Source organism: Xiphophorus hellerii, chromosome 19 (assembly GCF_003331165.1).
Source record: "Xiphophorus hellerii strain 12219 chromosome 19, Xiphophorus_hellerii-4.1, whole genome shotgun sequence".
In the NCBI taxonomy this organism is placed as follows: Eukaryota; Metazoa; Chordata; class Actinopteri; order Cyprinodontiformes; family Poeciliidae; genus Xiphophorus; species Xiphophorus hellerii.
Window position 1 is genome coordinate 9,423,908 of NC_045690.1, and position 12,796 is coordinate 9,436,703.

General features: G+C 38.6%; 1 protein-coding gene across 2 annotated transcripts in view; it reads left to right on the plus strand.

Moving 5' to 3' along the window:
• Nucleotides 1–12,796, plus strand: part of tiam2a (TIAM Rac1 associated GEF 2a) — a 101,599-nt gene that overhangs the window by 21,435 nt on the left and 67,368 nt on the right. The window contains exon 1 of one of the 2 annotated variants that reach the window (XM_032547210.1): nucleotides 3,295–3,471. The exons of the other annotated variant lie outside the window; for it this stretch is intronic. The gene's annotated coding sequence lies outside the window, so the exon portion shown is untranslated. Of the gene's footprint in view, nucleotides 1–3,294; nucleotides 3,472–12,796 lie in introns of those variants that run through there. 2 annotated transcript variants of the gene reach the window in all.

The following is a 12,796-nucleotide window of genomic DNA, read 5'->3' on the forward strand; positions in this document are numbered from 1 at the left end:
TGATTTTATGTGATACAGCAATATAATTGGTGTAGAATTGTGGAAGTAAAAATAGGCATGAGAATGAGTTCAAGCTTTGAGGAGAGAACCAAAGTCTGCATGATAAAAACATGCAAACCTGGTGCAGAATGAACCCAGACCTACCACCTGTGCCACCATGGATCTACAGACTTTTGCATTTCTACCAGAAAATGTTAATTTTGGTATTATCTGACCACAGCACCTATTTTCATATTGTTGTGTCTCTGGCTTATTGCAACCAGGAATCCCTGAGGCTTTCTTCAAACAACAGCTCACTTCTTCTTTTAATAAAGGCCAGATTTGTGGAGTTCACAGTTACTAGTTTCCTGTTGAGTACCCTTGTGCAGCCCCTTCAGAGTAACAATGGAACTTTTGGTTGCTTCTCTGGTTGATCTTCTCCTTACCTGTTGTCAGTTTAGGAGCTCTGCCATGTTTTTATTAGCTTGTAGTTGTGCCATTCTTTTCCCATTTTGAACATCTCTCTGTGAGATGTTTAAAGTCTTTGGCATTGTTTTATTTAGTTTAAACCAGGTTTGAACTCATCTATAACTATATCTCTGACAGATTTCCTTTGTCCCTTGGTCTTCATAATGCTGATTGTTAACTAATGTTTTCTAACAAACCTCGGCGGCCTTCACAAACACCTTTATTTAAAGTATGTTGTGATTAAGATAGATACAGATGGACTTTTTTTTTTTTTTTTTTTACCAGTTACGTGACTTAAGACAGTGATTGGTCAGAATTTTATTTAACAATATCAGAGTTTGTGTGTGAGCATATGGTTGGTAGATACAAATGCTTTTTACAACTTTCACATTTTTAATTGTAACAAATGTTGAAATCATATATTTTTCCTTCCACTTTTACACATTGTCAGTTTATCACATAAAATTCTAATTAAATATAAAATGTGTAAAACTTTAAAGGTACCAATACTTCAGAGGCATTTGTACTCTTATACTGGTTCTTTACCAACAGAACAGCAAAGTCCTTTCAACAAGAGTTTGCAATTTAGCCATAATCACTTTTCCATTTGTAGTGATTCAAATTCTTTCATTATCTATTTACTTGAATAATTCTTTTACACGTCTGAAAATGTGAAAAACAAGATATGTAGATTTGAAGGCAAGTGTTGTGACCGCCTGGAGCTTGAATCCCAACAGCTATATCCAAACTGTAGGGGGATGAAAGACTGCTTGTTGTGTAGACAGATCCTGATAAAAGGAGCTGAGTGTTATGGGATCTGCTGTTACAATGGGAGGAGGAGAGATAAGCATCTTCATTTGGGCCCTCATTCTATGGCAGCTGTAAAGAGGCTGATGTGGAGATAGCGTAAGTCCGGCCAAAGAGCTACGCTACAAAACCCAGAACTTACGACACTGGGGAGAGGAGAGTGAACCAGGGCAGCTGATTATCTGGGAGTGGAGGCATTTAGAGAAGTAACCATTAAAAACAAAAGGGAGAAACTAGTTTTAAAAATAGCAATGACCACTAGCGCAAACATGCTGTCCGACTGTCTAAGGAGCTCAAACCTGTTTCTTATCAGCCTGGCCATCAGTTCATTGGTCCTTATGACAGGTGGACTCGTTAGTGCTATGCAAAGTATGCATCATCTTGTTCCTCTTCTTAAGTAAAATTGAAAACTAAAGGGCTGAAAACTGTTCCAGTAAGGAGCATAAATGTACACTTTTGCAGGGAAGCAGAAATACTTTTAAAAAGGAAATGCCTGTACAGTAAAGCTGGAGATAAACAACTAAACAAAATTGCTGTAAACACAGCAGAAAGGAAATTAAACAAAAGTATGCAACTACAATGTATTCTAACTGAGTCGACAGTTAAATAAGGAAGATTACAAACAATTCCTGGCATATTTGGCCGTGTTCTGGCATTAGTTCATGAATCTAATCCAGCTCTAGTCCTGTAATGGTTGCCATACTTCAAAAGATAGCATCGTGTGAAGACTGTTAAGAGGCTAGATGGAAGCTGAGGACACTGCGACCTGAATATTGGTGTTATTTTGGGGGTGTCCAGAGATTTATTTATACTCCCCTTCAGAGTATTAATATCTCATCAGCAATGTTTGTATCAAATACAGACTTTCCGAGAACAAAATCAGAGATGCACCAATCAGAATTCAGTGTCTGATTGGTGCGTCAGACACTAAATTCCAATCTCCAGTTTTTATGAGCTTTCACATGCAGATGCTAATTTCCCTTTAAGAGTTATCATGCAAGAAAATATGACAAGTTGGTATTCAGCAAATTTTTCCCACCTTTCCTGCCTTGATAAATCAGTTATTTATATTCAGAGACATTTCAACTTGACTTTAGAATCAATATCAAGAAGAGAACAACTTCTATTATCCCCAAAGGCCAAATTACCAAGGTTACTAATCCTTGCCTTAAATCTAACATATCCAAAATGCCGTCAATGTTTCCTACAGCATATGCTCCATAGTAGAAGTTAAAACCCGATAAGTATGAAATAGAACAACTTTGTTATCTCATGAGACATTCTGGTAGCTGGGTAAAGTCTTACTGTCCCTCTCACTTACTCTAACTACTTACTCTAAATGTCTCAACGTGTCAAAGAAAATACAGTTTCCTTCTAAAGAGCATCATAAATATCTTTGCTTAATCTAAATTAATTTTAATATCTTACCAGCAATAGAAATCCAATAATTTTACTTTCTCAGTAGCATCCATGCAGAATATTGTTGGTGCTGCAGTCTTGTAGCTTATGGTGCATTTATGAATTAGAAAAAGATTGAATTTTTGAGTTTCCAACTGACTTCTCTGAACCAATCCAGGTGAAAATCAGATCGATTCCCATCTCAAGCTGATTTTTCGGTGCATCTTTGCATAAAATACACCGACTACCAATCTTTAGGTCCCTGTGGATGGACAACTGAAGGAGGATGGAAATCTTACAAATCCGATTTTACATACACAAAATGTGAAACAGAGAAAAACCACAAAGGATGCTAAGGAACTTTTATGTAAAACTATAAGTAAAATCCCATGTTTTTATTTTATTTAAGTAGATATATTGTGTTGCAGAAGGTACTTTCGCTTCCTTCCCTAAAATATCTCCTTAAGAAACCCAGCAAAATTCAGCAACCACTGATTGATCCTTTTTAATGCCTATACGGGCAGCTCCACCTGTGAGTAAACCCCCTGGTGTTCAGTGTAGCATTCAAGCATACGGCCATCCCCCATCAGTGTCCGCGGGAAGGAAGGAGGAGTTTAACCCCACATTGTCTGGGAGGAGTCCGCAGTCACTTACCGCTCCGTCCCGGGATCGTTTGCTCGGATAATATCGTGGAAGAAGATTCTTTAATACAAGTAAAATCCTACCTTATGGTTGCAGCTGTTTTGTCTATTTTACTGTAAAATGCTCTGAGGACGAGGAACATGCGAATGCAGCGACAGGTAGAGGAAACATTAAACGGTGAGTTGGAGGCGAACTTATTTCTCAGTCATGCTGCTTGTAAAGGACTCTGCTCATAACTCTTATTTGTCTGAAAATGCAACATCCGCTTCCAAGTATTGGTGCGGTTGTTTTGTGGTTTGAATAAAAGTTTGCATGTCTCGTTTAAACATGCGCCGAATTGATTTCTCCTCTGACTTTTCATTGGCCGCAGTGAACATTAATCCCACCGTGGCAGAAGAAATCCCGTAGAAACACGCGATTGAATGGTGATTTCCATTGTGTTACGTTGAAATGTTTTGTTAGAATAATGGCTCTATGTTACATTTAACCAGATCATTTGTACTTTTCCCATTCAGACCTACATTAATGTACATTATAAATATTTAAAAGTAAAATTAAATGTGTGAATGAGAATAATTTTTATTTATAGTTTCTTTTCGTAATAAAATAATCAAAAATATAAAATCCAAAGTGAAATCATAGTTGGGCCATTTTGTCATGTTTTGTCACCCTCCACATCCCATCATATGCTAGCAAGGTGTTTGCTTCATCCTGTGATGTCACAGTTGGGGTGGGGGGATTGCTTTGGGCTCACAGAATAAAATATGTTTTGATTAAAAAAAGAACACAACCTTGTAAAAGCTTATCAGATGTATTTTATGTTTCTACTCTTTAAAGCTTAAGTTTCTTGGGCATTTTATAAATTTGCAGATTTTGTTAATTTGACTCAATTTGTAGTCTGCTATGGCGACCCTGCTAGAGTTTACTTCCGACTTACCACAACAGTCGACAGTTTAAAGTAATGTCGTATATGTTTTTTACAGTCTGCTGGTTAAGTGACTTATATGTCATATGGGAGCCACTTAGATTTGTTTTTGTTTGATAAGGGTTGTTGTATATCATATTTTATGACAGTAATGCAAAATTTTAATATAATAATACCAACTTAAATTGTATATGAGATTTGGGCATTTTTATAACCATAAGAGAATACCTAACTACAGTGAAAAATTAACTCATACACCATGGTTCAAGTACGAAATGGTCTGTTCAAGAACATATGAAATGGAAGTAGGAAGTGATAAAGTTGTAATTGTAGGTGTGAAATGGCGGAATGAATTGTTAGAACGGTCCTCTAGAGTCTTTTGTTTCCATATTTTGCTTGTATGGTGAAATAATGTAGAAGTGTACTGAAGAAACAGAGCCTCTTACGTTCATGGGAATTGATGGAAAAAAAAATGGCCATCATTGGTTTGTTTCTCATGGCGAGCAACTTGTTTTTAAACAACCACTTACTGTATTATTATTATTTTTTATTTTTTTATTTTTTAAGTCATTTTGTTTTTCATCACTGGTCTATGATGAGAACATTCAATTACCAAAACATTCACAGACCATCACTGTGGGGATTTGTGATTTATGCATTGGGAGCAGAGCTCATTCCACTAAATTTTTGCTGTTTCGGGTTTCGATGTAATCTGTTATCTATTTGTATTGTCGCTTCGCTGTGTGCTGGGATGGAAGTGCTCTTCAGCCACATACAGAGGCAACAAAAGGGGCCATAGGACCCCTGAAGTGGAGGGCCAGCCCAGAGCAAACAGATCTATGAAACAGTGAGGGGGGGTCCAGCATGCCTTTTGGCTTATTAGACCCTCAGTCATGAAGATGGTACACGGGAAAGTGTCAGACCATCCAGCTACCTTTTTATATGGGTTTTAATAAGAAAAACACAGGCTAATGATTAACTTATAGAGGCTGGTTGTGTTGCTCATCTATCTGTGTTGTGGTTCTAGTTTAAACCATAAAGTCTTGTCTTATGAATCACTTAAGAAAGTGGTGATTAACTTGATTGATGATGATGTAGTTCCACCAATGTCATCTATTAATTATGACAATGGGAGAAAATAAGCTAAAATGCCTTCTATTTTTTTCTTCAGGGAGGAAACATCCTGTGTGATTGGTTTAGTATTTCATCTCTCTTCAATGGACAGAAATCATTAATTACCCACGTAATTACTGCTGTTCTTTTGTCTATATGTGAGTGTGTGTGTAGGGGTGAGTCTCCTACTTTTTGTGTGTTTTACTTGGAGATCAGTAATTGAGCTTCGGGTCACAACCACCAAGCACATATTTTGGGCTTTGTGTTCTGCATTTTCCTGTAGTAACCACAGGGAACATCAGTTTTTTTCCCTCCTTGCTGGAACCAAACAGATACTGATACAAGTGCGAGTAGTAATTTCCTCTTCATGGAAAACACAAGCTTGTTTTGGTGTTTGGTTTTCAACTTGTGAGTTGTGTAGCTGGCAGGTCTGTCAGTTGTTATAATTGTTTGGTAGTGAGGGAAGAGTAAACCGAGTGTTGCTTTCTCTCTTTTTATGTCGCTTTGGAGACGCAAACAGCTCATTGCTTGTGAAGCTGACATATTTACCACTAAAACTTCCCTAATCAGAAGATCTGTTGTTTTTTCTTTAAGCCAGTTGATACTGTGTGTGGGTCTGCTGCTAAATAAAGTGCAGCAGTCTGAAAGTGTTCCCTGCTCTTGTCTTTGGAGCTTTGATGCTTCATGAGAGCAGCAATGTTCTGACAGCCGGCTGTTTGTAGGTGCTTGTTAATTCTAAAGCTGCTGAGCAACACCAATGTTTCATGTCTTTCCTCAGCGTATTGTGTCCATATAAGGGCCTGTGCATGTGACCTGTAAGGCATGGATAACATCTGTGCTTCTTGTCACGGGGAGATGAAGTTCTCTCACTGCCTCTTGGTGGGAAAGACGCTGCAGGACAGTCAGGATAGTACAAACAGAGGATCAAACCAAAAACTTCTGTTTCTCAGAATCTTTGCCTCAGTGAATTCAAAGTTGAAGCCAAAATTTTGACACCATGACAGTGATATATATTTCTATTTCATGAAGCAGTATTTTAAACTTGTTTGACTTTCAAAGCATGTATAGTTTGTGTAAGGCCTACAGCGTCCTGAGTGGCTTTTATAAAAAGCCGTTGAAGTAAAATACAGTGTTGAGTGTCTCAAGAAAAACCTTTGATTTGGTGGTAAACAGAGATGACAAGCGAGGCCAGGATTGTCCCTGTTGATTTTTGATGCCACACTTTACTTTCAAGGGTACTTTCAGCAAACACTGTAGATGTCACAAATGAATAAAACTCAAACACTTGAATAAGTCTTGCTTTGGACTGGATTTAAACTTTTTTGCTAATGGGTTGTTTTTTGCTTTGTGCCCTTTGCATTTCTTAATCCAGACCTCGTCCAAATGGAAGATGTGTTTCCCAAAACAATTTAGTAATAGTTTTTAGTAATGATTTCATTGACCTTAAATGTTGTAGAAACTGTACCAGGCCTGTCTATGGCGCTGACATACAGCCACGAAAGACCAAGAGAATCACAGATTGTCACGGAGCTTGTGCATAAAACACACTCTGATAAAGCACTAAAAGGAATGTCTGCTTGAGGTTCATGACTTAGAGTTCAGCTTTTTGGGGATATTCCACAAGCTTTACGTGTTCTACCTGTGAATGCCATAAGTTGCAAGTCTTTTGTTCAGCAATCTCAATAGCAAAATGTAAAAACATACAGATAGTAGGTTTACTTTTTAATTATTACTGACAAATGTTGGTCTAGTCTACATCAAAATATCAGTAACCATCTGGTACAGATAACATTATTACAACTGCAGTGGTTTTCTGTTTTAAGTAAAAGCAACTAGATCATATTACACATTTGTGTTTACATTTTTGGTGTTACTACTTCAATATTTGCAGCTAGCTCAACGGCAGGGTCCAAAAGTGGATGACACCTCAATGCTCTCTTGAACTACAGGAACCTTCTGTCAAGCTAAGCAGAACAGCATGATCTTATCCAGCTTAACCCATTCATTCTCCTCTACAGCCACAACCTAAAGGCCTTTGAGGAGATTAATGTGTAGGTCTAAACTGAAGTGAACTATTCAGGGTCACTAGTCTAAACAATACACTAAAAGAGCCAAGAAGAAAATAAAGATTAAATGGAGACAGACTCTGTTTGCCAAATGAGGTATCAGATTAAGAGTTACCAAACTGGTAAATTAGGGAGTGTATGTAATTTAAATTGCACCAGATGACTTAATTTGTGAGTCAGAATTTCATTAACTTCAAAGAAAGAACTGAAAGAGGAAACACACTTTTTACTGATGGCAATATAAATCAATAAGGGGAATCTTTTTACGTAACACGACTGCAGCTGAGCAGGGGTTCATGTAATTCATGCAGGCAAACAATATTTCAATCTGATAAAGCAGTTTGTTGAACCTGACAGAGTTACGTACAGGGTGTGGATAAACCTTTCATAAAATATGTTAGTCAGTGTTGGAGCAATGAGAATATGACAAAGACAAGAGTACTGAAGCTGTTGGGGGGGCCTACCATATAGGTAGTCATACCTATATGGAAGTTTAAGTTCTGTATGTACGAGACATTTTTGGCGATGTATAAACTACGTCAGAGGCTTTAAATATAAATTAAAAGATGGATGTAACTTACATAGATCACGTTTGCAGATCAGCTACAGCTTTGAAAGGCCATGTGTTGCAAATTTACTATCCTTGTTGGTATGGAAATGAATGAATCTGCAACGCTTACTCATTAGCCCTAAGATGCCATATAGGTCAATACGTCCAACAAAAGAAATTGTGATTGATCCGCCCTGCCTCTCTCCGGTAGCCATAAGGTCCACCTTACTATCTTTGTCCTATTGGAAAAGCAAACGCAGCTGGTGCTACAGAGTAAAGTGCTCTACTTCTGGGATGTTCAGTTGGCGCCATGTGTCTTGTATTGTCACACATGATGGATGGGGGAAATTTTAGGTACACGTTTACTTAAACACGTCCCCCCTGCTCCTCGGTAGCAAGGGACAAAGACTTTCATTGAGTAAGGAAGATTAAATGCCTACTTATTTTTATTTTTTAAAATTGCATAGCTTGGTGTGTTTAATCACTGTACTGTTTTTTTCCAACTGTGTGAGAGATTTACTGGCCATTTTACATTAAATAAGATATTTTTCCATCACCAAAGCATAATTGCCTTGCAAATTAAATGCAGCCAGCATGTCAGATACATCTTACTCTTGCGTAATTACAAAAAGCAGCAAGAAAAGATTCTGATGCACATTAACGGATCATTGGCCACTTTCATATATTTATTTGTCTCAGAATTGGCCTGTCTTGTTTTGTAACTTATGATTACTGTTTTCTCTCTCAGAAGCTTGTAGGCTCTGTGGAGCTTTGCCAACCTTCTTCTGCACTGCTTCTTTGGCGAGCATGACATTTTGGAGGGTCTTTGTCTGATGATGTATATTTGTGTTTTGTCGAGGAACATTTTCAGGCTCATTAGCACTTATTCCCCGGTTTTGCCACCAACTTTGCTTTAAATGCTTGGTGGCTTGATCTCCGATCAAGATAAACTCATTTTTCCACTTCTCAGTCTTTTGTCATGTTGCTTCAGTCATTTGGAGTCCAGCCAGCGCAAACAAGAAGACGAGGGTCTTGATTGCTTTAGGTCACTACCAAACCTTGCATCTACACACTAAACACGCTCAATTAAGGCTCCCTTGATATTCCTTTTCTCCCAAAAAGCTAAACAACTCTAGAAAACCTGTTTCCTCTGATGGTATCAACAGCTTTAGCTGTTTAAAGGAAAAGGGTACAGCACATGAGTGAAGGTTTTTAATGTAGCACTTGTTGAAATGAGGTCAAAGAAAATAAAATGTCTGAACATTTTATCAGTATTTGCAACTTGGTATTCTATGAATTTGTAGCTAGCAGTTCCAAGACAAATTTGAGTGCGTCAGCCTTAAAGAACTGAAATCAAATCTCAGAATATTGATATTGCCTGAATATCATTTAGTGGAGCACATGCCAGGGAGGCATTTCTCCAACATAGAACTTAACTTATTTTTAGTGTTTTGGCAATAAATGCCAAAGCAAGGTGATTTGGGGGCACAATTATATATTTCAGTTTTGGAAGCCGAAATATCAAACTTCAGTATTGTTTTCTGGCCAGTTCAAACAATGCACATGGCAAAAACATATTGTGTTTTTTTAAATATTCAGTATGGGGTGAAAAAAGTAGTATATATATATTTTTAAGTCATTTTATGTTGGCTCAAAAACTCTTTCTAGCTCTCCTTTAAACTCTTACTGACTTGCTGTATGGGACAGATATTCTTGAAGCATAGAGTCTACCCCTTCAACAACTGTTGTTGTCTAAAAAGCCAATGTAGTTTGCAAGATACTGTGATAAATCATTCACTTAGCAAATCATCATTATGGTTAGAGAAAAACATCTTTTAGATGAAAAGAAGTATGACTCACACTAGGCAAGGAAATTTTATTTGTACATAAACATGTAAGCACAGGAGCAAACACATTAAACCCTGCTTCCTCTAGTGTAGCTCTGATCCGGGGGACATTGTGAACAGAGCTTTAATAAAATTAGGGGTCTGCATAGGAAAAATAAAAGTTGTTTGTCTTTAGCATATGTACGGTAAGAAATTTAGCAAAACTTGATATTTTGAGCTTGGAGGAGCATTTATGTATTAAAGAAAACAACCCTGAGATCAGAGCCATGAAAAACTCAACATGTGATCTCTGTTCTAAGTTCTAAATGATGCAAAGTTGTTAAAGTTTCATGGTACCAGACAATCTCACCCCTTTCTTTAGCCTTTCAGTCGGTACATTATGATCAACTTTATCATTGATTTCACAAATTCATCCTGTAGCTCTACAGTTCTAATTATTTATTTAGCATTTTCTTGCTGACTGTGTAGAGCTCTAGCTTTGTGTCACTACCACAAGGTCCATTTATCTTCACATTCACATCCGGTGTGGTAACCTTTTCAAAAAAAGTTGATGAAATTCTCTGTTGAGATATGTGTCATCATAATGTAATAAGTGTATCCATAGGTAGAGCTGAAGTAAAGCAAATTACTGAGTGCAGGTCAAAGCCCGCTGGGTTGTTGTTTGGGACTGTTGTCGATATTAATACCTCTATCTCCTCAGACGGTGTCGCAGCTTATGGTACCAGGCTCGCTCATAAGTGCTGCCTCTCAGCAGTCTAGCCTGTGGGGTCACAGTCATGTCAGTGGATTATTAAATCTATTCACGTGCAGAAACTCAACACATAACCCTGTGTCCCTTAACCTGATGGTAGGTGTAGGGCAACCAGCTCACCAGGCTACTGTAAACACACGGAAGGTGGGGGAAGGCTATTTATGGCATCACATATTCCGTTGTCATTGAAATGGCGTTTTTGCAAGCTAAAATGTGATGTTTCGAAAATTTCTATGGGATTCTTTAGTTCAAAGCAGCAAAAAAACTGATTTTAGCCTTAAGTTGACCTTGTTTTCTTAATTCTCTACACAGTAACCCTCTTTTCTTACTGTGTCCCATAAGACATGACACCTGTGGCAGTACCTTGTATGATGCATCTCATATGATTCACTTCAACCTTCTGGTGCTTTAAAGCAGTGGTCCCCAACCCCCGGGCCACGGACCGGTACCGGTCCGTGGACCAATTGGTATCAGGCCGCGCAAGAAATAATTAAATATTTCCGTGTTGGGCGTGCCGTGGTGGCGTAGCGGTTAGCGCAACCCGTATTTGGAGGCCTTGAGTCCTCGACGCGGCCGTCGCGGGTTTGACTCCCGGACCCGACGACATTTGCCGCATGTCTTCCCCCCTCTCCTTCCCCGTTTCCTGTCAGCCTACTATCATATAAGGGACACTAGAGCCCACAAAAAGACCCCCTGGAGGGGTAAAAAAATATATATATTTCCATGTTATGTATTGAGTCTGGAGGATCTTTTATTTTGAAAATCCTATAACCGGATTCTGTCGGTTACGTCTTGCGCAGCAACATTGAGCCCACAAACAACATCGGTTTCGGTCTCCTCCATACGCACACCCCCGGTCCTCCCGACGCGCCCCCCCCCCCCCCCCCCCCCCCCCCCCCCCCCCCCCCCCCCTTAACTTTGCGAAGTCTTAACCGGTCCACAGTTCTAAAAAGTTTGGGGACCACTGCTTTAAAACACTCAAGTTGACCATTGTTGGCTTTTCTAAAAGGAGCTCCCTGGATATGGACGGTCTTTTTTAGGTTTTTATTCTTTTTAGTTGAATGAGAAGATATCTGCTTTGGCTGTATAATCTTCTAAATACATGCTGGTTTTGATGGCCAGCTCACCTGCTTTGAGAAATTGTTCTAGCATATAATAGACAAAATAACAGCTCCTCATAAGCTGTATAGTCCTTGATATTCACCTTGGCTCTGACAGAATCTGATGTACCGCAGTGATGTCATTCAGTCTAAATTATTTCCCCCTTGGAGGGTGAAATCATTTATTCTCAGTCTCTTAAGGTTGGTGAACCGGGGAGCGCGCCCTGACTGCTGACTAATAGGTGAGGGATGTTGTGTCAGTCAACCCACTGACTTGAAGCGGATACGCTTTGGCATCTGCGTTACAGCAATTAATCTTCACTGTCAATACAAACTGGAACTAGAAAGCTTAATTTCACTTATCTGTGCTCGGGTGCTTTGTGTTTGCTTTTTGACATGTTGGTTTTTATTGGAGATTGCTTGTTCCTGAGTCCAAGTGGATATAATTTTTCATTTTTTGAAAATCATTTTCTCTTGTGTGTACAAATGAGCTATCTTTTTTTTTTCAATGGAAACATGTGGTTGCTTATTTTAAAGAAATAATTTACTGTACATACATGGGTTCAAGCTAGCTTCAAAGTCCTTAAGCTAGTAACAACAGTTGTGAACCACCGGGAACTGGGTTTTCCATGACTCGTGCAATGATTGTTTGGAGGAGGAAGCCTAACTTATTCTGTCATGTTGTGTTATTGGGCTCATTTTCTTTTCTCTATGTGATTAATATGTTCAGAATTTAAAACTTGAACGCATTCCAGTCTTGCCTTACACATTGAGCTGGCTTTTAAATGTACCCCAACACACAATAGGCCATTATTTTGTGGGAAGCTTCCCTAAAACGATGTGTTTAATGCATTGGATTCTCTACATGTTCATGTTTGGTCCCAGACATGCCTGCTGCTTTTGCCAATTATGCTATCATAGTGTGCCAAAGGCAAGTATTTTAACAAGCTGGAAGACTGTACTCACTCTTTCCAAGCGTCATCCATATCATCCTGCTTAATGTCCTGGCCTCTTGACAAGCTGTGCAGTAAGCTTAGTTTAGCCATGGGAGTTCTAGGCCAATGTATTTATAAAAGGCATATACTGTACATATATTTATATGTATATGTATATCACAGTTTTATACAGATCTTCCCTTTAAATTGTATTG